The sequence below is a fragment of the Pinus tabuliformis genome, chromosome 7 (genome assembly GCF_031772625.1).
Source record: "Pinus tabuliformis cultivar Carrire ecotype Pingquan chromosome 7, CPIR1, whole genome shotgun sequence".
NCBI lineage: Eukaryota > Viridiplantae > Streptophyta > Pinopsida > Pinales > Pinaceae > Pinus > Pinus tabuliformis.
Window position 1 is genome coordinate 1,829,582,346 of NC_142293.1, and position 26,165 is coordinate 1,829,608,510.

The 26,165-nt window shown below is 36.0% G+C and overlaps 1 pseudogene; it reads right to left on the bottom strand.

Moving 5' to 3' along the window:
• Positions 1-20,339: 20,339 nt before the first annotated feature.
• Positions 20,340-21,218, bottom strand: LOC149255714 (4-hydroxyphenylpyruvate dioxygenase pseudogene; annotated as a pseudogene).
• Positions 21,219-26,165: the final 4,947 nt, after the last annotated feature.

Genomic DNA, 26,165 nt, shown 5'->3' on the forward strand with positions numbered 1-26,165 from the left:
AGGCCACAAGAGAGAAAAAGAAGGAAACAAAAGGAAATGAGGCATTCACTATCAAAATAGAACTCAAACTGCAGTGATGAAAAGATATTTTCCAAGGGGTCTCCAATCTCTTTCTAGATTTTTTCTAAGGCCTAAAAATGGAAAAAAGGCATGTGAGTCAAGTTAAGGGCCTGTCGTGGGCTCAAAATATCATTTATGCATAAAAATGGTTTCCTGTAGTTTTTACGGGAATTACTACAGGAGTGTTTTGGTTCTCATCTAAATACATTTTAAAGGTTTCAGAGGTGTCCAAATGGAAGAACAAGGTAGTAGAAGGTTGATAAGGATGTGGAAGACCTTGCTAAACTGAAAAATATTCAAGAACCCATCTTGAATAAGGGGAAGAAGGCAAGTTAATGGTCTCAAGAAACAAGGATTTTTCTTTGCACAAATATATTTTTGGGCTTGTCCTTGCAAAAATTATAGCCAAGATTCTTAATGTACAAGAGAGAGGCCACCAGGGCCATGAATGAGGCACAATGAGGTCACTAATTTGCTCATAGGATGAGGAACACTTTCAGTAGGGGGCTATGATGGGCCTCTAAATTAGACATAAATTAAGGCCCATGCCTCTAAATTAAACATAAATTAAGGCCTATGACCATCCTTTAACACATTAAACCTCTCTTTTTGCTTTAGATAATGTATTTTTAACTTCAATATATTCATCAGGAAGGTTTATGAATAATTGCATATTTGTGCCTAATATTATTTATTTTTGTGGAATATTATGAGAATATTGGACAAATTATGAAGATTTGGAGGAGAAGATAATTTAGGGAATTTCTCTCTACTATAGGAGAATCAATAATAAATAATAAATCAATAATATATTATGGAATTATGACACAGATTGTGGAACTCCAATGATTGAGAAAATCTAGGAATGTGTTCCGTGTCATTTAATGGAGATTCCTAGTATTGGGGGACAGATCCACTAATCAAGGGATTTTGGTAGGGAAAGCTTCGTTCAATCATGGGGAATGATTCCTAATCATTTTTTATAAGTACCAAGTCAAATTTTCCTCTAGATATAGATTTTCATTAGTGTTCTTGTGTAGAGAACTCATATTTCTGCAGTTCCATTGTATTTTCTTGCAGGGATGTAATTGTATTGATGAAAATAATGAAGATTGGTGTCATGTTTAGGTTCTAAATCTTGTTCTCCTCCATACGTATCTGATTTTCCTTGGGCTTGGCCATCCAAGAGCCTCAGAGCCCTTTTATATCATTTTCTTTCATTCTTTTCACTTCTTATTCACATGCATCTCTTGTTTTTATTTCTTTCTATTTTTGCATTTAGTATTAATGATTTCTTGTTGTAGGATTGGGTTAAATGGTTAATGTAAGTTCTTTTGCAGTATCACAAGCATTATTTCATCCTTGGAAAATCTTTGGAAGGTCATATTAATCATTGAGCTACTTGGATTAACTTTCTTATTCCCAAATCTAAATTTCTAGAACTCCTTTGTTGCAAAGAATAGTAAATTTATGCTATCTTTTAGAGCATGCTAACGAACTTCAATAGAGTTGGTTCAACTTGCATTAGATCAAAAAGCCATTCTAGTTCATAACAAAAATTACCCCATTGCATCTACACTTGATTATGTTAGGCATTTTATAGATTTACTAGCTCACTAGTTCTCAAATTTCAAGATTTTCGACTAGTAATTTTTTTCTATTTTTTAACATGGGTTAATAGAGGCCTTTTTGAGTGATTCCACTTGGAATGGGGACCTAAGGCATCCTAGTAAATAAAAAAAAATTGTCACATCCAACTTGGATTTGATTTTCTTGGTCATTTAATGAATTATAACTTCATATAGAAAATCTGTAACATCCTCTGGTAAATCATAGGATCCTGTAGGAGAACTAGTACATCCTGTAGCGGCCTGTTTTGAGCCCGAATTGAGAAAAATAATCATTGAAGCTAGGATTAGGCCCCTACTTGACCTCTAAGCCATCAAAATCATTGTACCCCTCTTCCTCCACAATGGTCTCCCCTGCCAAAGATCAAGGAAAGGTTAGCATTTGCATTTATAAAGTGAAAAGATTTAAAAAATGAGCTATTTTATATTTATACATGCACACAATAAATAGTATTCTCTAGATTAGATTTCATGCTTTGATTAGTTAAAATATCACATGTAACAAATAGGGTTAAAATAGGGTTCTTTTGCAAGAAAAGTGTGTTAATAAGTAGATAGAGGATTTAATGTTACTTTACAAGCATTTTTCAATTCAATCTTTCATTACTACAAATAGGCAACATTTATTTTCTCTCATGAGAGCAAAGGAATGACACAATTGTATACTGCACATATAGGGTCGATACCTCTTAATTTTGTACGAACCTCAGGTTGATAATTAAATTCGATAGCATTGGGAGTTGCAACATTCTTGTTGCGATATCGAAGCTCATCAGCGAGGTCCTTCAACGAATCAGGAGGCGCCAAGTGGCAAGCTGCCATTGGTTCCCACATTTCACAAAATCGCATATCAGTGAAAGGAGGTTATAGAATCGTCCCCCAACAAGATTAGGGTTGCGATGCGATAAATCCCATATCGCACGTCACGACAGGTAAGCAGGTCAGCGTCACAGAATCGGCCCCAATAGGTTTGGGTTACGATGCGATATCACAATTATAAATCACAACATGGTGGACAAGTCCCACATATTTATAAGACCGCCAAGTTTTTCCGTTGATTGCGATATCTCGGATGCAATAGGGTTATAGGTTGTGGTTTAAAGTCCCATCAGGTCCTCCGATATCGCAATCGCACAATCGCCCAACTTGTTCACAAACCAAAAGCCCGCAGGACTCCGCTAATTGCGATTTGTGATAAGATAGTCGGTGCTGACAGAATATGGCTCTCTGCGCGGTGAAATTTTTTCCCAGTTAGTGTGTTTTTTGGGCTAATTTGTAGGATCATGTCAGAAATGGGGCAATTTGTGAAGTGAATATTGGGAGAACTAGGAGAAGTCATAACTTCTTCAGTTTTCCCAAAATTATATAAAAAAAGAAGCTATATAGCCATTTTTGGACATTCTGAACTGGTTGGAGCAGGTTTCAGAAGCATTTGAGCATTGTAAACACATATTTTTATACATTTGAGCATAATAGAGAGACCCAAGCCATTGGAAGTTAGACTAAGGAGACGTAGCCCGGGAGGGGTGAACTCCTTTATCACGTGCTTGTTGTAATGTGTTTTTGATGATGTTTTGTATATGTTTATGTTGTTGTTTAGTTTCTGATTTATGTTAAATTGTTCATAAAATTAACATAAAAACTCTTCATTTTACTTGCAAAAATTGATGAATCCTTAAGCACAATGAAAGCATTTTCTTTATAATCTAAGGAAGATCTTAGCACTGCAAACTAATATTCTAAATTAGATCAATTTGGTATTAGAGCACTAGGTTTTTCTTTATGAAAGAAGGATTTAATTGTTTCAAGTTTATGTCATGCTTAGAAGGTTAAAGCTCAAAAGAGGTGAAGGAAGGCTGGTTGGAAGGCCTGAAATTGGGTCAAGGGGAAGAAGAGCAAGGTTTCCACAATCTACAACACTAGTTCAACCTCACGTTGTAGTTGAGACTCCAGAGATCATGTATCATGAAGGAGAACCTACAAACATGACAAAAGATGAAAATACCTTCATAAGGCTTTCTTTGATATGTAAAAGATGGTGAAGGTCCTCTCTGAAGAGAGGAATAGCAGGTTGCAAGGAGAAAGTTCCAAATCTCCCAAAGAGAAGGTTCTTCAGGAGGAGGTAATGGAAAAAGAGGTAATGGGAATGGAGACAAATATCCACCCTCTCCACCATCTTATTCTTCACAAGAATCTTCACCCTCTTCCACTAATACAACCCTTACTCATACTCATCATCATTCTTCAAAAGGAACTGGTAAATCACTTTTTCTAAAACTTGATGTTAAATTCGAGTTGCCCATGTATAATGGTGAAGTGAATGTAGAGAAGCTTGATAATTGGATTATTCAGTTGGAGGTCTTTTGCAGGATTCAAAACATTCAAGAGGATGACATAAAGATTCAGTTAGCTTCCTTGAGAATGGAGGGTGCAACACTAGTATGGTGGGAATCAAAGACCCAAGAGGAGATTAAAAAACACGTTAAGATATCAATTTCTTGGAATGATTTCATTGATGTAATTAAAATAAAATTCTACCCTCTAGCTTATATGAAAAAAGTCATCATGAATTGGCAGAACTTTAGACATCTTAAAGGTCAAATTGTGCAAGATTACACCCAAGAATTCAGAAAAAGGTCTTTGATGTTAGGTGTAGATTTGCATTCACATGACACATTGCTGAAATACATAGGGGTTTAAACAATTACCTTAGGCATACTATGTTAATATTTAATCTTGGTAATCTAGATGATTTGTGTGCAAGCCACTCATCTTGAGGAAAGTGGGGAAAACACCCTAGAAGAAGGTAGTAAAAAGCCGTTTAAGGGTAAAGAGAAAAAAACGCATTTCAAGGGAAAGAAAAATGCATCCATTTTAAAAAAGGAAGGAGAGAAAACAATATATAAACATTGTTCCAGAGAGGATCACGATGAAGTTCACTGTTGGAAGCTTCATCCCAAAATGAAACCAAAGAAATTCAACAACAAAGGAAAAGAAAAGACAATTGTAGTCACTCAAGAAGAGGATTTGGGATCCAAATTGGGTGATGAAACAAAAAGTCACACCCATGGGGTTTCAAAGAGAGGAATCCATTGCGAGCACTAGTTCTTTAAACTCACATAATGAAACTCCAGATGAAAAGAGGAGAATAGAATTATTTCACATAAGGGTGATCTTGAAACACAAAAATATTGATACGTTGTTTGATAGCGGCTCTCAAGCCAATCTTATCTCAAAAAACATTGTCGAGAGTTTAAATCTAGAAACTGCTCCACATCATAAATTGTATCCACTTGGATGGGTATGTGACAATGCACAATTGCAGGTTACAAGAAAGTGTAAACTAAAATTCTCTATCACTGCAAAATTCATAGATGAAGTGGAGCTTGACATTGTGCCGTTAGATATCTGTGGCATCGTTTTGGGAAGCCCGTACCTTTGTGAAAAAAAAACTATCTTCCATCGACATGCAAATAAATATCATTTATTCAAAAATGGAGTAGAATATATTGTGAGATCTCATAGCAAGAAAACAAAATTTTCGCTTGTTAATGTAGGGCAAATGAAAAGACTAGTGAATTTGAGCAAGAATTTTGTGCTTCTCATGATCAAAGCCAGGAACCATATTGATTATGAAGTGTTTGATGGTTGTAATTCGAATTTGAAAACTGATTTGGTTGACATTGTTAACAAATCTAATGAAATGTTTCAGGAATCAAAGGGATTACTTCCCAAGAGGGGAATCCAACATGAGTTACAGTTGCGGCAAAAGTGTCTTCTTCCTAACATTGGCATGTACAGGATGTCAGTGATGGAAAGCTCATAAATTAAGACACAAATCCAGGGATTGTTGAATAAAATGATCATTCGACCTACTCTTTTACCATGTGGCACACCTCTTGTTTTGGCACCCGAGAAGAATGGTAGGCATTTCCTTGAATGGGATTCAAGAAGTGGTTTTCATCAAAGTATTGTTGTTGAAGGAGATATAGGGAAGATGACATTCAAAACCAGGCAAGGTTTGTTTGAATGGCTTGTTACGCTTTTCGGCCTTTGCCATGCTCCTACTACTTTTACGCATATGAAGAAAGATGTGTTGAAGCCATTTCTAGATAGGATAGTCTATTTGGATGACATTTTCATTTTTGAAAATTTTCATTATGAACATGTCATATGTGAGAAAAAAATACTTGATGTTGTATATCAAGAACATTTGTTTCTGAAGATGTCAAAGTATATGTTGGATAAAACTTCTTTGATGTACTTGAGCCTTGAAATTGGTTCTTCTAAGCATGTTCAGGTCCCCAAAGGATTTTTGGCATTCTATGTGGGACGTGGAGAAGGTGAGGTGAAGTTAGACCACTCCAAGATTGAAGTCGTAATAGTATGTGGTGGTATTGACTCCATTCCTGCAGACATAGTTGAAGCAATTATACATCCCCTTGAAGCTATAGATTCCTTTGCTTTTCTCGTAATTTACACAGGCAGGCTCAACATAGTCATTTGGATAAGAGGTTGTTTGGGAGCAACCCAATGTTGGAGGAGAAATTTTGTTAATTTTTCTTCTATTGTAGTTCATTTGCATTAGTTGGCAATTCTGAAAAAGGTCTTCCAGTGGGGAGGCAAACAACAAGAGGCATTGAATACTTTAAAACAAAAGATCGGTACAACTCCAGTACTTGCTTTTCCAGACTTTAGATGGTCATTTAAGTTTCAGGTTGTTGTATGTGACTATGCCATGGGTGCAGTATTTTTGCAATATGGTAAGCCCATTTCTTTTCATTTAGAAATTTTCAATAATAAAGTGTTTAAGTTGCAACGACAAAAGCACTTCCATTGGATGGGGTTTCTTCTATTCCACTTGGTCAAAAGGTATAAGAAATGTATAAGAGACAAGTTTGTTTATATGCTTTCTAGGCCTATAGTTTGTATAACTATTTTCCTCAACCATCATTTTGTTTTACATGAAAGTTATGTTCAGAAAATTAGATACTTTCATAATGTATATTCAAGCTTGAGTCAAAGGAATCAAGTGGAGGAATTTTTTTACCATTTGCATCATAATGTATTGTATCATCTTGGTAAGAAGGATGTTTCTACTGATAATAACATGGACAAGGCAAAAGAGTTCATTAAATGACTCCAAATGGTACATCAAACAGATCAAGAACAACTTGAAAAGATTAAAGGCAAGTACACATACATGCATGACAAGAATCGTGGAGATCACAAGTTCCAATTCAGTGATCAATGGATCAAGCTTGGAAAGCTGAGGGAACTAGACCCTCACCTGTTGGACAATTGAAAGTGATCTTTTGGGGGCCAAAAGACTTATAGTGGGGAGGAGTGATTAGGTGCTCAAAATTAGGCTAAAAAATAAAAGTGTCAAAATCTTATTAAACTTAGGTTCAAATCATAGATCTTTTCATTTTGATTCCAATAGTGCAAATGGCACTCAAATCCGATCACGTATGTAGAAGTTAGAGCAAGTCAAAGTTTAGGTTTGACTTGCTCACATGGCAAGATTGGATAATGTGGCAAGGTCCTTCAACGAATCAGGAGGCGCCAAGTGGCAGGTTGCCATTGGTTCCTTCATTTCGCAAAATCGCATATCGACGAAGGTAGGTGTTACAAAATCGGCCCCCGACAAGACCAAGGTTGTGATACGATAAATTGCATATCGCACATCACAATAGGGAAACAGGTCAGCGTCACAGAATCGACCTTGGCAGGTTTGGGTTGCAATCTGATATTGCAATCACAAATCACAACACGGTGGACAGGTCCCACATATGTATAAGACCACCAGGTTTTTCCGTTGATTGCGATATCCAGGATGTGATAGGGTTATAGGTTGCAGTTTAAAGTCTCGTCGGGTCCTCCGATATCACAATTACACAATCACCCACCTTGTTCACAGACCATAAGCCCGCAAGACACTGCCAATTGTGATTTGCGATAAGACAGTCAGTGCCGACAGAATATGGCCCGTCGCACGGTGAAACTTTCACCTAGGTATAGCATTTTTGCGGCTAATTTGTAGGATCATGTCGGAAGTGCAACTTGTCAAGCGAATATTGGGAGAACTAGGAGAAGTCATAACTTCTTCAATTTTCCATCAAATTGGATAAAAAAAGAGGCTAGAACTAATTGGAGTAGGTTTCAAAAGCATTTGAGCATTGTAAACATATATTTTTATACTTTTGAGCATAATAGAGAGGCCCAAGCCATTGGAAGTTGGACCAAGGAGACATAGCCCAGGAGGGGTGAACTCCTTTATCACGTGCTTGTTGTAATGTGTTTTTGATGATGTTATGTATATGTTTATGTTGTTGTTCAGTTTCTGTTTTATGTTAAATTGTTCATAAAATTAACATAAAAACTCTTCATTTTACTTGCAAAAATTGATGAATCCTTAAGCATAATGAAAGCATTTTCTTTATAATTTGAGGAAGATCTTAGCATTGCAAACTAATATTCTAAATCAGATAATTAGAATCCCACATATTTTCCTTAAAACTGGAGGTAATAGTATCTTTGATATTGTCCTTGCTTCCCATGGTGATCTCCTCCTTAATCCCCCAAAGGTTGAGCCCAGACTGAGCATCCTGATGCCACCCATGCTTGAGGCACAGGTGGGGGTTTTGACTAAAGTTGGAAGCAATTTTTATGGGCCTCTTGGATTCTATATTGTGAAGCTTCTTCTTATACATCAGATATCTAAACATAGCCTCACTTTCAATGGGGGGAGGCCCACTTCGATCAAGAGGATATGACAAAGAGTATTTTCCTTAATCTTGAAGTTGTAAGTTATGAATTGCTTTTGTATCATATCAATCTTTCTACATGATTCCCTAGATATACTGCACCCCCAAAATTCACATTTAATATTAAATAATTATTATTTTTTTCACGTAGAAAAAGTCGCAATTTATATTCATATTGAAATAAATTACATTTTGTAGATGCTTTGAGCATATGCAGATAGCTGTCCATGAATAGGACGAGTACTCTGATAAAAAAAAAAAAAAAGTTAACAATTACATCAAGCCTATACTTTTCTGCCTTTCTTCTTCTCCACCCTACGCCAACCCTGAGAGTCGGAAGGGGGAACAATGATGGCCTGTGTGTATTCTTGTGTGTTCACTGGTGGTTCTTTGTCGGATTCTGATCCTTCTGATCCATGAGTTCTTTTGTTGCCGCTAGCTTCCAGCTGTGGCCTTTCCTGCTGCCTAAAATGGTCTTCCGATTGAGGGTCTGGTGCCTTTTCTTCCTGTGTGCCATTCTGTTCCATATTTGTATCAGGTTCCTCGTGGTTCACTCTATTCTCCGGCTGAAAGTCCTCTTCTTCCAGCGGTTCTGTATTCTGCCAGCCATTTGGCTTTTTTTGCTGTTTCTTGTTTCCTTTTGCATTCTTTCTGGCCAGTGGGCACGAATTTTGGAGATGTCCTGTTTGCCTACAACTGCGGCATCTGAATGCAGTGTTTTCATAGTCTAGGGGTTGTAACCATTCAGTATTGTTATAGTTTAATGAAATTCGATCAGGCAGCCCCTGACTCAGGTCCACTTCTACGCAAATTCTGGCAAAAGTGTAAATCCCTCTGCTATATCTATCATCATCAGCTTTTAGGTATTTCCCCAAGGAGTTCCCAATGGCATATAATACTGTGGGATGCCAGAAATGTAATGGGAGGTTGTGAAGCCTCACCCAAACAGGCGTTGTTGAGATTTTCATAGTGTTTGGGTCAAATTCAGCAAACCAAGGGGTAACAAAGAGACCTGCATTACCCCAAAACCAAGGCCCCTCATTGATGATTCTATCCCTTTCTTCCTCTGTGTGGAAGTGTACAATAAAAAAACCTTTTGAAACAAGGTATATATTACATTCTGGTGTCCAGCGGGAGAATATCCATTGATGTAAAGCATCAGATTTTGGCCAGAAACCATTAAATCTACATATAACAGCATGTTTTGAGAAGTCAGAGTGTATTGCAGTTACCTCTGGAATAGTAACTTTGAGCATTGCATATTCCAGTTTTTGTTCTACTATATGTGGCCCGGGTTGCTCTGATGGTAACTTTTGTTTGTCCTGCATTTTTTCTTTCCCCTTTACTGCATCTCGAAAGGAGCCTGGAGCCTTTGAACCAGATCCGTTGCTACCTCCACGCAGTCTTAGATTAAGAAATATGGTGGTGTTCTGGCAGATCCCATATTCCTGCAGAGTAAGATGGTCCTGTAGGCTACGTCCTGCACTTATCAGGTTCTGGTGTCTGGTGGGAATTCCGAGTTGATTCTGTATTTTGCTTTTTAACTCTTGTATGTTTAAACTCTTGCTTAGCCTCATGCAGCGGTGGCTGCCTCCTGTTTGTTTGATGAAGATTTGGATCCAATCGTTATCCTGGCAGAGTGTTTCGGCCTCTTTATGGCTGAGCTTCGGTAAATTGGTTGTTTTCTGATAAAAAACCCTCGCTCCCCTGTTATTTTTATTTTGTCCATCCCATGGGGTTTCCAGATCTGGTTTATGCAGGTCCCCTGGCAGTGGGGGGTCCGAGCCTTGCTGGGGTCGCTGTATGGCGATTGCTTGTCCACAGATCTGAGCTCTTTTGTTGGTATCTGGTTCGACAGACCCAAGTCTTGATCTGCGTATATTCCCCTGGATCTGTACGAGATAGGGTCGATATGCCATGATAGGGTCTAGATCTGTTAATTTAGGGCCTGCTTTGTACCGGGTGCCGCGGATCGATGGGAAAGAAACCCATTCGGAGCTCCAAGGTAGGAGAAAAACCAGATCTACGCCGATAAAATACAGAGCATCATTCTGATATTCAGTGAAGGGGGTGTTTCTTCCATACCTTGAACAAAAGCTACTGTTTGCCTTTCTGCGCGTTCCGTTGTTGCAGATAACCACCTCGCCGCCGAGCTTGTTCTCGTCTGCTGAATCCTGGTGATATCCAGAATGGTCATACAAAACCCTTGTTTCGATCCAAAGCTTTGCAGCGCCCTTTGTCTTCGTTTCTGGCAGATTTTGGCGGACCGGGGGTTTCTTTTGTTCAGGATTCGCTTGAGCCCCAGGCTGTGGATGCCGACAAACGGCCGTGGAGCTGGATCCTCCATGCGCTATACCGCCTACTGAGCCCGAAAAGTAGCAGTCGCAAACGATTTGGGCCATCTCCGGAATCGATCCCTTGATCAAATCTCTTACATTCATGATATTATTATACTATTTTCATATTAAATAATTATTATTAGAAAGAAATAATTATTATTAATTATAAAGATAATAATAATATTTTTATTGCAATCATTTTTTTTGTATTATTATTTTTATTGTTACATATTTATCAATGGTAGATATAAATGAATCCTTTTGCTATATTAACCACATTATATTTTTAATGTGGTTGCGCTAATCATACATTCATGTGGTAAGCGAGCCACGATAATGTTCTCGTGAGATAAGCATCATCAAGGATTATTTATCGCAAGAATATAGGATAATCTATATATATATATACTCCAAACATTTATATCAAGAATGGTATATATACGCTCTCGGATATATGTACATTTCTACGTCCACAAGGATCCTTATTCATATACGTAAGACTGTATAAATACTTATATAAAAGTCTTATGTGAATCACTTGTATATAAATCCTCGGCTCCCTTGAGGCTCCTAACGTGATAAAAAATTAAAATACACATATGCGTAACATGTAAGCATGGACTCTTTTATCCATGCATGTTCCCAGTTCCATGCCCTCGAATCTACAACATGGGTTTATCAAAGAAAATAAACAGAATGCAAGGGAGGAACCCCTTGATGTCACCGGTGAATGGGGGGTGTCTGCTATCATGTTTCCACCCCTACCTGGAACCTTGTCACTGCTCTAATCACATCACCACTATGGGACCTACCTTCTCGACCCTTAGTCTAGCTCTGAGTCATTGTGGCTTCATTCCCACTGGTTTATTCTCATGATTCCTCCAGCATTCCAAAGAACTTCATCCACATCCTTGGTACCGATTTAGTCCTACTTATATATATATATATATATCATGGGGTGATTCATTTCCAGAGGTCATATAAAACTTCGAACTGCAATGTTATTTTATCACGTTCACAAGTTGAGAGAAGGGGCACCATTGGCCGACCATAGGCCTACTCACAGGATGTCCTTACAACGCTCTGACCTTCGTAGCCCAAGCAAATTATACAAAATCACATCAAATTTAATACATAGTTGGCGGGGTTCCACTTTGGAATACAACCATGAATCTTTAATTCATTTATTATCCTCCCGCGGGTAGGTTATAACTTGTTTCATTTATGCTTTTACTATCAATTATCCTATGTTTGACTAAAAATCAAATGTTGTTGGATAAAGTTAACCATATAAAACTAAATTATTATTTTTTTCAAATTTTCAATTTAATTTATCTGAAAGCTGATTGGTTTACCGAGATTCACTCTTATTCTGTAATCATTATTTTACAGTTAGCAGCCGCAGGATCTTACACTTGTCCTACTGTGCTAGATCTCCTTGGTACTTAATGGCTGAAATCCTCATTTACTCATTTGTAACTGTACGGAACAACCTTTAAATTCTAGGTATTTATGCTTGGTTCTACACTGCATATACTTTACTGACATTAACGACAACGCTATAATGTCATGTTTACAAATTGATATTGATTATACTGTAGTATCTTATATCCTTGTCATAATCGAAGATAACCATTGCTCAAGTCTCGGCTTAGTCAATGTAATGAGAAATGAGATTTTCCATGTTCTGTTAACATTATACACTGTAAAATCATATACAAAATACAGCTTGAATATAATACTGATATGGTCGAATGTAAGCAATACTTTTCCAATAAATTCAACACAATTTTGACTCTCATTAGGCATTAATTACGCACACCTTTATCAAAAAAATTATTCTTTGAGTTAAAAACAACCTATACTAATATCGTTAATACAAATATTCCACCACTTCTTTGACTGTTGAGATGATTATTATTGTTGGTAATTGTTACATGTCGTTAGGAAAATTTAAACCACTACGCAACAACTATAACAAAATTGTCATCATCCAAATGTCATTCGCATTGCATTATCATAGATAATATCATGCATTGAAGGTAAGGTTTGAGCAATTGCTAGGAACTTTATGGTATATTGGAGTTACATGTTTCCCTTACATAATATTAATGTGCAAAGTTTTGGGCAGGGATTTCATCATTTCCATGTTTTAATGAATAAAAATGTCTTTAAATAAAACAATAAAGTGGAAAGATTTTAGCATGTCATATATTTATGTTTATTCCAAGTAATGATTAACTAAAGATATAGCTATTTGCTAGCTTTTCATTTTGCTGAAATCTATTGTGAAATCAGGCAACCCAGGAGTGCAATATTTCACATCGCCAAGACATCAAAACAAATTTCCCTTTTTCGTCGAGAGAATTAATTTGTCTTTGGGGATTTCTATTATATTTGCTCAAAGATTTGACATGGGAGGCTTTATAGAGCATGAACTTGGCATATTGATTATTACACATTTGATGGATATATTTCAAGCGACAAACTTAAAGGTACTATACCTTAAACAACATGCTTTTGACATTATTAGTCCTTGCTGAAGGACTATAGGGACTATTAGCGATTGGTAGACGTTGACTTGGTATTAATTTGGGTTGACAAGTGAATGTACTCAGCCTTTTAACCAAAGTTTTATTAAAATTATTTAATCAAACAAAATTTTAAGCAAAGTTTCAGTTTGCACCTCTTATTGCCTGAAGTAATGTATGATTTCTGAGATTGTAATTAAAAGTTAGGATAACCTACACTGAAGAGTTTAAAAAATTTATGAATTTTAACTAATGCTAACTTTCAAGTTAGCATTAGCTTGAAACATTTAATGTGATCTTTTTTTATACAAAGATAAGGAGGTGTGAACTTTTGTTTATACAAAGTTATGGAGGAGTCAGTTGCCGCTCAACACGTGCATCACTTGTCTACTGCCTCAACACCTACACCTGTCGTGGTTTGAATTGCTGACTCATTTGTGCTCAACACTTGCATCACTTGTCTACTGCCTCAACACCTACACCTACCATGGTTTTTAGCTTCTCTTCCTTGTTTTCAAATCTATCTCCTCTATTACTGCATCCAACTCTTTTATGGGCATCTAAGGCCACCCTGTTGTGAACCTATAAATCTAAAACAACTTGTCATTCTTTCGATCACCTTGTGCCCCTAAGTAAAGTAAGCCCTCTTTCTTGTTGCGTGACTAGTAATCTAATACTAAACAATGGCACCCACAATGGTGGCTAGGGATCGACCCGATTTCCTTGTAACGGAGGAGCCGTCGAAGTCCCTATAGTCCATCTTCATTAGACAAGGATGCGCACCCTAAGGTGCCCTATAACCACTTCAGCAAAGACATTCCTGTTATTTCTCTCTCAGGCATCGCTAGGGAGGAGAGGGGCTGTGTGAGGGAGTAGGTGACCAAGGCATGTTCTGAATGGGGAATATTTCAGGTGGTTGATCATGGTGTTCCCCGGGAGCTTGTAGAGTCCGTGACTCAGCTCTGCATCCCATGCATCCCCCATATAAATTGATTTCAACTTTGTTTCATATGAATTGAACACTAAATTGTTGTGTATTTGCAGGGAGGTTGTGGAGAAATACAACAATCCTTGATGGGTTTGGCATGTAAACTGTTGGGGATAATATTGGAGCATTGGAATTGGACACTGAAGCAGTGACCAATGCTTGTGTGGAGATGGACCAAAAAGTGGTGATAAACTTCTTTCCCAAATGCCCACAACTAGACATGACATTGGGATTGAAGAGGCACACTAATCCAGGCACCATCAATCTTCTCCTTCAAGATCAAGTTGGAGGCCTCAAGTCTACCAAGGATGATGGCCAAAACTAGATCACAGTTGAGCCCATTCAAGGAGCGTTTTTTGTCAATTTAGGTGATCATATGCGTCTAAGTCACATCGAATCACTCATTAGTTATATCTATCTAGTTTCAATTTTTTTTGGTATTTTTATTTCAATTGGTTATTTTGAACATTTATATGTTAGGAAGCTATTTACTTTAAACACTCAATCTGCAATCGACACAAACTCAACCTATGAGCTGTTTTAGATTTATAGGCGCACGGTAGGGCGGTCTGAGATGCCCATAATAGTTTTCACTTGTATTCCTTGTAGATCCATGGATATATGGGTAGAAGATGCATGGAAATGATTGCAGCGTCAAGACAGATGGATTGCATCCTCGCTAGTATGGGAGATGGTTGTGGAGCTACCATAAGCAATGTCATGAATTCGAATGGTCGATCAAGGGGGGTTAATAATAATAGTTTCGAACCTCAGTGATGCCTGTGGATATGTTGACATTGTTCCTGAATGCGGTCACGTTAACGTCGAAGGGTCCTCCACTACTGGACGCCATCGTTTTCACAAATTTTCTCACCATCTGAAACTGCCCGAACAGAAATAATGGTGCCGCTACTAATGTTGTAAAAAACCGCATGGTAATTTGAGTATCTCATTCGAATCATTGATGAACATACGAATGGTCAGAAAAGAAAGAAAGGCTCCAACACCACAAAGAAAATGATATTCTTTTTCAAGCAATTGATGGAGCAATTTATGGAGTGGTAGGAAAGCATGCAACAAAAGTTGTTGGAAAACATAAACATGTGCAATACATAATGGTTGAAGAGGAGGCTTGAAAAGGCAAAGAAATGGCGCTGCTAGTCATAATTACTCATGTCTAAAATCATAGATGTGGACCTCAAAGTGACAAGCCTCTATTAATGATGGAAAAGATATACACAGCGAGAGAAATCTGGGTAGATGGTAAAGAACGACACAATTGGAGAAGATAGATGGTTGGTGTGAGTAGGATCAGATCTCATGGAGCTCAAGCACGCAAGTAGAGTGTTCCAGGTTGTGGAAATAATTCATGGTAGCATGTAGGTGCTAGTGTTTGATCACTAGAAGCTTGGGTCAAGAATGCATTGATGCAAACAACCGCAAACTTGTGGTTGGCAATTGAGAAGCTGAATCTCAATATGTAATGAAAAGCTTGAAGGGAAAGGAGAAAAAGGACTAGTGAGATGCAAATTAAGAGAAAGGAGAGGTGCTTTTGAATTAGAGAGTCTCTGCAGCGAACCCTAGTTGCAGATATCGAGAATAAGAAAAAAAGAAGTGTTTGGGAATCAATGTCGATGACAAGAAAACAACAAGAAAATATAAACTATTAGGCTTGGTGATCAAAAAATATTCAGCTTACATGTTTGAGATGAAAAAAGTACTTTCAAATCACTTTGTGACTAGATAATGGAAATTTGGTTTCAGAGGACTCAGAACCAAAGGAAAAATAGTGGAAGCAAGAGAAGAAAATAAGGTGGTAGTGAAAAAATTCATGATTTTGTACTCCTCTTCCTTTTTTTGGATCTCAGTCCTTCGCGAAAGAATCTTATCTTATGCTCAGATGCAAGTTGGTGCCAACATATTTTACTCCTTGAGGCATCTTCATTGTTTATTTGCATCCATAATGCTTTTGTTGGATCTCAACACTTCGTGAAAGAATCTTATCTTATGCTTAGATGCAAGTTGGTGCCAATATATTTTACTCCTTGAGGCATCTTCAGTGTTAAGTAAGTTTTGATGGTTTCAGCTATGGCCAAACTGACTTCCATTCTTACTTTTGTTTTTAGGGCATTGTAAAAAACTTTCTTACGTTTGCTTCTAGGGCATTGTAAAATACTTGCACCTGAATATGAGAAACTCAAACTCAGGGCAAGTTTCAAGAAGGTCATTTTGATGGTTTCAGCTATATGGCCAAACTGACTTCCATTCTTACTTTTGCTTCTAGGGCTTTGTAAAAAACTTGCACCTGAATATGAGAAACTCAGGGCAAGTTTCAAGAAGGTCAAATCTATGTTGATAGCAAAGGTAAATATCTTTTATAGAGATATTTGGAATCATTATATGTAACATTAAATATTTTGTTGTTTAAGGTTTCCAAGATAGATTCTTGAACATATTGCAGGGTGCTAGTCATACATAACATTCGTTTCAAACATGAACATTTGTTTCAAACATGATTTGAAATTAGTCATACACAACATCCGTTTCAAACATGATTTGAAATTTGTTCAGGGGCTACTTTTTACTTGACCAATCCATATTATGGTTTATTGTGATGTCTACTTTCCAAACGTGCATATTCCTTTTAATCTTGATCTGCAAGTAAACTTTGACTAATTATCAATTAAAGCGAGAGTTGCAAGTCTTGAAAATTAGTCAGTGCTTTACCATGCATACTGGTTGGGAATATCGACATGAACTTTTGCCAATAATTCCATTATTCATTCAAAACCTAATGACAAACGCATTAGTAGTTGCTCATGCTTGACAAGCTCTTGATATTTTTTCCTTATGGGGTACTTTGCCAGACTGATTTTTTCCTAATAGGTTGCATTTTCTAAAGACATTTATGGCTGCTTCAAGGCTCTTGGTTGGAATATAGTCTTTCTGCCTTCAATGAAACCATGAGGTTTACATTTATTAACTTAATATTACAAACCACACTTATTTTTTGTTTTTTAATATTATATAAAAATAAATAAAAACACTTATTATTAACACACTAAAAGTTGGGGGCTAAGGTTCGGAGATGATTGATGTTCATGTCATGCAAAACGGCTAGCCCGGTAGGGACTACAACTACGACAATCGCTCCCTTGTTCTATATAAAGAAACGTAAACGTACATGTATTTATCCAATAAGAAGTTACAACATATAATATCGATACCCTTAATATAATGTGAGAAGCTACAACATATAATCTTTTATCAATACCCATTCTGTGGTCACTAACAAGAGTTAGAAAAATGCATGATACATCTAATCTTGATGTCAAAAGTTGATGCACAAGTGTTTAGTACATGTGGGATCATATAAACAAAGATAGTACATGTGGGAGCATATAAACAAAGATACAGACCACATACCACTCATTCATACGCATCGCGCATTCATACGTGTACATCTCTACCTCAAGAAAAAGACAAAAGGAGTTCTCAATATTAATGAGTTGCATTTTGTTGGAAGGAGAGTCTTTACATGCCAATACCATCCAACCCGGCAATATCTTCGAGTCATAACTTAGGGGATCACCTAAAAACTTGTCATTGAAGAAGGTTTTCACAATGATTACCGAGTTTACTATGTTTTACTCCTTAAATATTTAAAATAGTAAGTTAGAAACATGAAAAAGAACTAGATAGGTGTTTAAAAAGTTAAAGTGTTAATGGACATTAATTTGTATTAGTTTTTCTTTAAATTGCAAAGGATTTATTATTTTGGTTGAATATATTGTTTATATTTTAACAAAAAGTTACACGAATTTACAACAAAATGAGAATACACATGAAAATAAAATAAATATATTATAGGTTTTTTTCACCCATGTGCTTCATTTAATTTGCAATAATCACGCAATCCTCTATCACAATCACTCATGATAACCTTTTTTCTAACTTATTATTGTATATTTTTCAAACCAAATTTATTATTAAATAAACAAAACAAAATTTAATAATTTTTTTAATAAAAATCAAAATATTAAAAGAAAATACTACACTTCTTTAATTTCTCACCAAAAAGTCAAAGTTCTCCACCTAAGTCCAAAGTTTCAATTTTCTAGTTCATCTTTATGATTATCCTCCATATCATTATAAATGCATATTTTCCTAATTCATGTGTATGAATAGTAACATTTTTAAAATGAATCCTATATATTATTTTACTTTATGTCTTTATTGTGTTTTACTTTAGTTTAGTTATATTTAAACTAAACGGCAGGACTCACTACTATGTAGCTCTTGTTTAAAACTTATAAACTAGCAATTGCCTCTAAAGGTGTTAAAGTACACCAAGCGAATAGAAGATTTGGGAGATCATATTGGAAAACAAAATCACTAAATATAAAAGATCTTATTTCTAATAGAATAAATATTATATAAATGTTATTTGGAAAAAAATGAGAAACATCTATTATCAAATTTTCAAATATATTTACTTTTTGTGTTTTCAAATTTCACTAACCTTAACTATAAGTGCTAATTGAATATCCTATCCATACCTAATTTGACATGATAAAATAGAGTATAAATAAGTTGTATATGTTGTTGTGCATATGGATTTCCATTATCCCCTTTAGAAAAACCATCATGCATGTGTATTGACAATGTGTGTAGCAACTAACTCATAGGAATGGATTCCATGGAATGTTTGTTTGTTATGATGATGGACCACCTATGGAGAAGCATATATTTTATGATCTACCACTAATGAATAAGAATTTTATGATATATTTCATAGTTCCATCCATGAAAAGAATTATATATATACCAATTCATGGTAGCACCACCTATAAACATTTTATACAACACATTTCACATTGATGCACATAGGTGAGAATTAAGAACCCTGTCGTTAGTCCTCGTGTGGATTTGATTATCTCACTATCGTTTATCTATGTGCTTCATCTTTGGGCTATTAATTTCTTCAATTCCTCTAATCACTCTCGATGGTGAGAAGTTAAATGCAAGCTAGAAACTTTCACCACCCAAACCACATCATTATTACCATCACTCAGTCACCTTCCACATAATAAAGCACCTCCCTTGACACTCCATACTCCTCTTCTTGTTGATTTTGGTGCCAAGACTTTTCCTTGCCTCCTCTTGATTCCATCTCAATATTAACATTGGAAGAAGCAAAGCACACCCATAACATATTGTCAAAATGAATTTCATAATCACTTCACATGTACTCCTCCTTATTGATAACTCTATTGCATAATTCTTCGCCCCACTAAAAGACCCTGAATGGATGAATTGGATCTATGCATACACCTACAAGGAGGAATTATGCTAATCTTACCTTGAATCCATATATAAATTTAATTGAAACATATGAAGATGTGGCACAAATTAACGAGATTTTTTTTCACATTGTTCCAACACTAGTGGAGCAAAAACCAAGGCTTTTACATGATGTGACAAAAAAAAAAAGTGGAATTTTATATGTTTCTCTCTCCCACCTGAATACATACTCATAGTGGGAGAAGAAAACACATGGGATGGAAAGTTGACATGATTCTTCATGCAGGTTTTGAGCGGACCTACCAGCGACAAATTTAGACCACCTATGTAATAAAATTGAATAATGGATTTAACTTTTTCTGAATGAGGTATGGTTGGAATCCTCGAAGAAATTTTTTAAAATAAATCGACAGAGATAGTTAGTCAACAATTTCACTTTTTTAATACAAGTATTCTAGAATTTTGGGAAACAAATTAAATTTAAAATAGACTTAAATCCATCAATTGAATCATATGTGCAAATCAACCAAAATTGATGCCATGTCAGTGACATCAATAATTTTATTAAAAACATACCACTGCATCAAGGAATTAAATATTCAAAACACATTATTTTTAAAATTTCACTTAATTATTATTAATTTATTTTTTAAATGTATTTTTAATTAAAAATAAATAATTAAAATAACTTTGTGAGGTTGGGTTGGGTAGACACTGTTTAATTAAAAATAAATAAGTAAAATCTGCAAAATCACCCCTTGATCATCCCTATCTACCAAAACCCTAAAGTCCTCGCACTCCTCCATCTCTTTCTTGCTTAACACATCTGCAACTCTACTTCTCATATTTTTGCAATATGTGGGAGGAAGCTTGGGCATGAATTCAAACCATTCAATCTCAATATGTATGAACATCACCTTTAGCATAGAGAATATATCAAAACAAGTGAGAGCCAAATGTTGCAATTTGGGGCCCTCATTGTGCTCCAAATAATTCTGTATCTATGACTTCCTTTTGGTCCCAAACATGGACTCATTCATAGGAAACAAAAGAATCTCGTTATTACTCGCCAACACCATCGAATTCAAGCCACTCTATGCAGTCCCAACGTCTTCTGTCATGAACTCAACAAAATGGTGAAACCTGATAAACTTGGCCACATAGTCATTAGCCCCTAAGCTTAATTCAATTGATGATTCCCTGAATATTTGGGAATCGGATAGACATGGGTGCAGTCAAAAAATTAACCGCGCCCATGTCTGTCTGATTCTCGAATATTCGGGGAATTAGCAATCGACTTAAGGATGTACATCATTAGCTTCCTCTAGTTTCTCCACATTCACTACAATTTGGTCAACCTGAATGAACCCATAGGAAAATGGAAACGATTGAACAAGTTCGTAATTGGGAAAAAATGGGCCCTCGAAACTGTCATTTCTAATAAAAAGAAGAACAACATTTTCGTAAAGCTTAACTTCCGATACACAAATTTTCTCGCCCATGGCCATGCCCACCAAATCGCTTGGCTCCAACATAACCATGGCACTATTCTCGACACTCTTCTGGAAAGATTCTCCATTATCTTTGATAAGCATCCCCATGGCTCAAACCCCTAACCCATGCTTGTTTAAGAATCTCCACACCTTATTGGAAGTGAAAGTTAGGTGGGGCTTTGTAGTGGTGTATTGGCCGATTTTCGAAGAATAAGGTGGCATGAAGTTAATATGACATCGTTGGATTGTAAGGAAAAGATATGATATGTTTGATTTGTAGTTCTTTAATTAGAAATAGCCACCACCTGCATACCCAAGCCCCATGAAAAGAACATGAGGGTATTGGTGGCATTGCGGCACTAAAACACAACATGGTGGAATTTCTTCACTTGAAAGCAATCACTCATGGGATTGTGACAAACAAATTTTTTGTGTCCCATGAGCTTAAAGCTCTGATTCTCATTGTTGCCCATTGTTTCTTGCTCCAAAAAGCTTCAAAATTTCTGTGCAAATTTTTAGTTCTTGGGTCAAATATGGCTTTCAATTATGGGTAGATTGTTTATTTATATAAAAGAACTGAAGTAGGAGGAATAAATGAGACTGATTACATGATCACGTCGTGTCGTGATTCTATTTTTAATGATGATGGATAACTGATTTGATTGAATCCAAAAAAATATTTTCAAATTGAAAACATAGCATGATAAAAGAAACTCTTGGTCCATGTTCTTCCTCGAACTATGAGTCAGACCAGAGATGACCAAATCCTCATAAACCTAAACATTTGTTCAGAGTTGCACGAGGTAAAAAATGGTTTGAAGGAGGAAAATAAAAATGGATGGGTCTTAATAGTTGGTTTGAACAATATCTACGCAACTCAACCCCACAAAGAGATACCTTCAATGTAAATATATTTTTTAAATGGAAAAGTAGATTCAAGGTATGTTGATACGTCATAAAATATTTATAATAGGAATAAATTTCACAGTTATCAACTACCTACTACCATGTAGGTAGTCGGTTTTTTTTTTTTCCTTGTAAAATTAAGAATAAAGTAAATGAAAGTGAGTTGAGTAAGGTGTTTTTTTTACTCTAAATGCAAGTTGGTGATACTATTTTTAATAGGATTGTAATATTTTATTATTTAAATTGTATTAAAATGAAGGTGTAATTTAACAATGTGAATTTTAGAAAAAAATCTATTGAGAAGTTATTGATGAAATTGTAATATTTTATTATTTAAAGTGTATTAAAACAAAGGTATAATTTAATGAGGTGATTTTTTCATTTTTTTTATAAACGTTCATATGAGATTGTAATGTTTTATTATTTAAATTATATTTTTGAATGTAAAATTAAATTTAATGTCTAAAAAATATTTAAAATGTATTTTTTATATAAATTAAATATTTGTTTTCAATTTCTCATTAAATTTTAAATTATTCAAATATAGTAATAGCTTAAAAGGATCTACCTCTAAAAATGGAAAAAAATATTCAATTAACTATTGCAAATATTAAGAGTAAATATTAAATACCATGAAATTATTAAGTTACGTAGTCATTGGAATTTTTTTAAGCATCTCGGTTTGCCTAGGGCACCCCTATGATCACTCAACATCTTGGAAATGTTTCGGTTCAGTGGACATTGCAAACACCATGTTAAACTTTATTTCATCATCAAACATCCAGGTCCCATTTACTTCACACACGTCGTTTCTAAATTTTCCAAGTACCTGTCACACGGGAAATGTATCACTACAACATGCAAGCTTCAACTCCATAATGACAAACAAACCCTAAGGGTCCTAATCCTCTCTCTCATTTGAGGGATGTTCAAATATTTATCTCAACTTGTCTTATACAATTTCAAACATATCATCAAGGATTTTCCACCCATGATCAACTTTGTAGTAATATAAATTCAATTATGTTGAGGTATTCCATTATTTCCATACATACATTGAGGTGAGTAGGGAAATAAACCCTTCATCTTCTAAGTTCCATGCACATATTTTTCTTGGAATTTTAATCAAAGATCAAAATCTCTTACACATGGATTAGATTCAACATTGAATGGATTCAACGAAATTACCAAAACCATTGTCTTCATTATCATTAGTTTTGCCATTTTTCCCAATAGAAAATTGAATTATCTAGGGAAGTAGGATGGTTGAACAGTTCCACTTACAGTCTCAACAAATCGAGAAAGAGCTGCCAAGTTCACTTAACCTTAGCCCTAGTAAGGGTTTTTCTTATTTGATTTGTTTAGTATTCAATTTTTTAACGTATGTATGGATTTTTTTATTGCATAAAGTGTTTTTGTCCCGCTTAGAAGGAGAACTAGAGGAGAGGTGGAAGATATCAACTAAGAACAATAACCCAAAAGAGAAATTACCTCATTCAAAAGAGACTGAACATGGAAAAAATAATAGAAACAACACTATATTTTATCATGGATAAAGAGGAAATGGAGATAGATGTTGATATCCCAACTATCATAAAAATGGTAAGGGTTTTTTCTATAATGTCCTGCTCTAAATCTAGAATAATTTGACATGTATGGTGTTAAAGATTTGGTTAGAATATATTAATGATATAAGTCATGTTGGGTGTGGAGCCTGATTATCTTCTGTATTCAAAGGTATCGCCACATTGGACCCCAGTTCGAAATGGGGTGGCAACGCCGCCCGTAAAATATTCGTTGCAGGGGGTCCAGGGGGGGTAGTTGCGACCTTTGGGGAGCCCCCCTTAGTGGCGGGTTTCGGGGGCAGCGCCCCTGAAGCTAAAAATAGATGTAAAATTGCCTTGTAAAAGTATAGTAATTTCTAGTCAATCTGGGCCATTCATTAGGCGGATGATCTGACGGTAGAACTTATGTTTAGTTTAGGGTTTTTTGCCCTAGAAGGCAACCCCTCTCTTTGTATGAGGGCATTGTATTGAGTCTGTGTAATATATGTGTATTCTCCGAGCAAGAAGCAGAGAGGTGAGACTGTGAGAGAAAATAGAGGATATTACAGTGGATCTGCTGTAGGTTGTGTCTCTTCATTTTGCTAGATAATAGAAAGGAAGGACTAGTTGTTCGAGGTGGACATAGCCCAAACTGGGTGAACCACGTATATCTGTGTCTCTCTTGTTTTATGTGTTTTCTGTGTTTATATTTCTGCAATATTTTATGTGTTCCATTGCTCCATAATATATAATTTTCTAACAATTGGTATTAGAGCCGAAGGTCTATTTGGCTGATAAACTCACAGGAAAGAAGGGTTCCTCATTCGAGTGGGAGTAATGGCGGAAGATGGTAATTTTAGGGTCGAGAAATTTAATGGCCAAAACTTCTCACTGTGGAAGATGCAAATGGAAGATTTTATGTATCAGAAAGATCTATACCTACCATTGGGCAGAAAAACAAAGATGTCGGTGGGAATGACAGATGAAGAATGGAACCTTCTCGATAGAAAGGCACTCAGAACAGTATGGTTGTGCATCATAGCGTCGGTCGCCTTCAACATTTCGAAGGAAACAACGACAGAGGGTTTTGATTAAGGCGTTGGAGAAACTATATGAAAAACCCTCGCCCTCAAACAAGGTATTTCTTATGAAACGGTTATTTAATATGAAGATGTCGGAAGGTGGATCTGTTGCAGACCATCTAAATGGTTTTAATACTATTACAAGTCAGTTATGTTCTGTAGGGGTAAACTTTGATGATGAAGTTAGAGCTCTGTTATTCTTATGCTCATTACCGGAAAAGTTGGAATGGTTTAGTAATGGCCATTAGTAACTTTGTTTCTGGATCTAGTACTTTAAAGTTTGATGATGTTTTCGGTGCTATCCTTAGTGAGGAAATGCGATGGAAAAGCTCCGGTGAGACATCAGGTAATGCTTTGAGTGCAGAGTCTAGGGGAAGAAAAATGGAAAGAGGAAAGAGCTCAGGATATCGCAGTAAATCAAGGAAAGGTAGATCTAAGTCTATATTGGGGATACTATGCTGGAAATGCGGAAAGAAAGTACACTTAAAGAAAGACTGTAGATCTCAGAAGGGAAAAGAAGGAGATGCACAGCAAGAAAACAATCATGAAGCAAATGTGACAGGTGAGGTGTTACAAGATGCTTTGATTCTTTCTTTCAAAAATATTATTGATTCCTAGGTGGTAGATTCAGGAGCCTCATTCCATGCCACACCTGATAAGAAATACTTTCATGACTATGTTCAAGGAGATTTTGGACAAGTTCGTTTGGGTGATGATAAACCCTGTAAAATTGTTGGAATGGGTAAGGTTCTTATAAAACAACAGAATGGAAACCAATGGCTACTAAAGGAGGTAAGGCATGTTCCAGATCTAAAGAAAAATCTGATTTCAACAGGGCAGTTAGGCGGTGAAGGTTGTGTGACAACTTTCACAGATAAAGCTTGGAAGGTTACCAAAGGAGCCCTGGTAATAGCAAAAGGCAAAAAGGTTGGTACATTGTATTTATGCAATGGTATTTCTAACTCTGTTAATGCTTTAACTTCCAAAGGAGTAGATGCAGCGTTATGGCATCATAGGCTCGAACACATGAGTGATAAGGGGATGAAGATTCTTCAATCAAGGAATTTGTTGCCAGGTTTGAAGAATGTTGATTTGGACTTCTATGAGAATTGCATTTATGGAAAACAGAAGAAAGTTAGATTTCTTAGAGTTGGGAAAGAAAATAAGAGCGAAAAATTAGAGCTTGTGCATACAGATGTATGGGGACCTGCTCAGGTATCATCTCTCGATGGCTCTCATTATTATGTTACTTTTATTGATGATGCAACTAGAAAAACTTGGATTTATTGTATTAAGAATAAATCTGATGTATTTGATACTTTCAAGAAATGGAAATCTTTGGTTGAGATTGAGATAGGAAAGAAATTAAAGTGTCTCAGATCAAACAATGGAGGTGAATATTACAGCAAAGAGTTTGATAGGTACTGTTCAGAGCATGGAATTCGCAGAGAGAAGACAGTTCCAAGAACACCACAAGAAAATGGTGTGTTAGAAAGGATGAACAGAACAATCATGGAGCATAC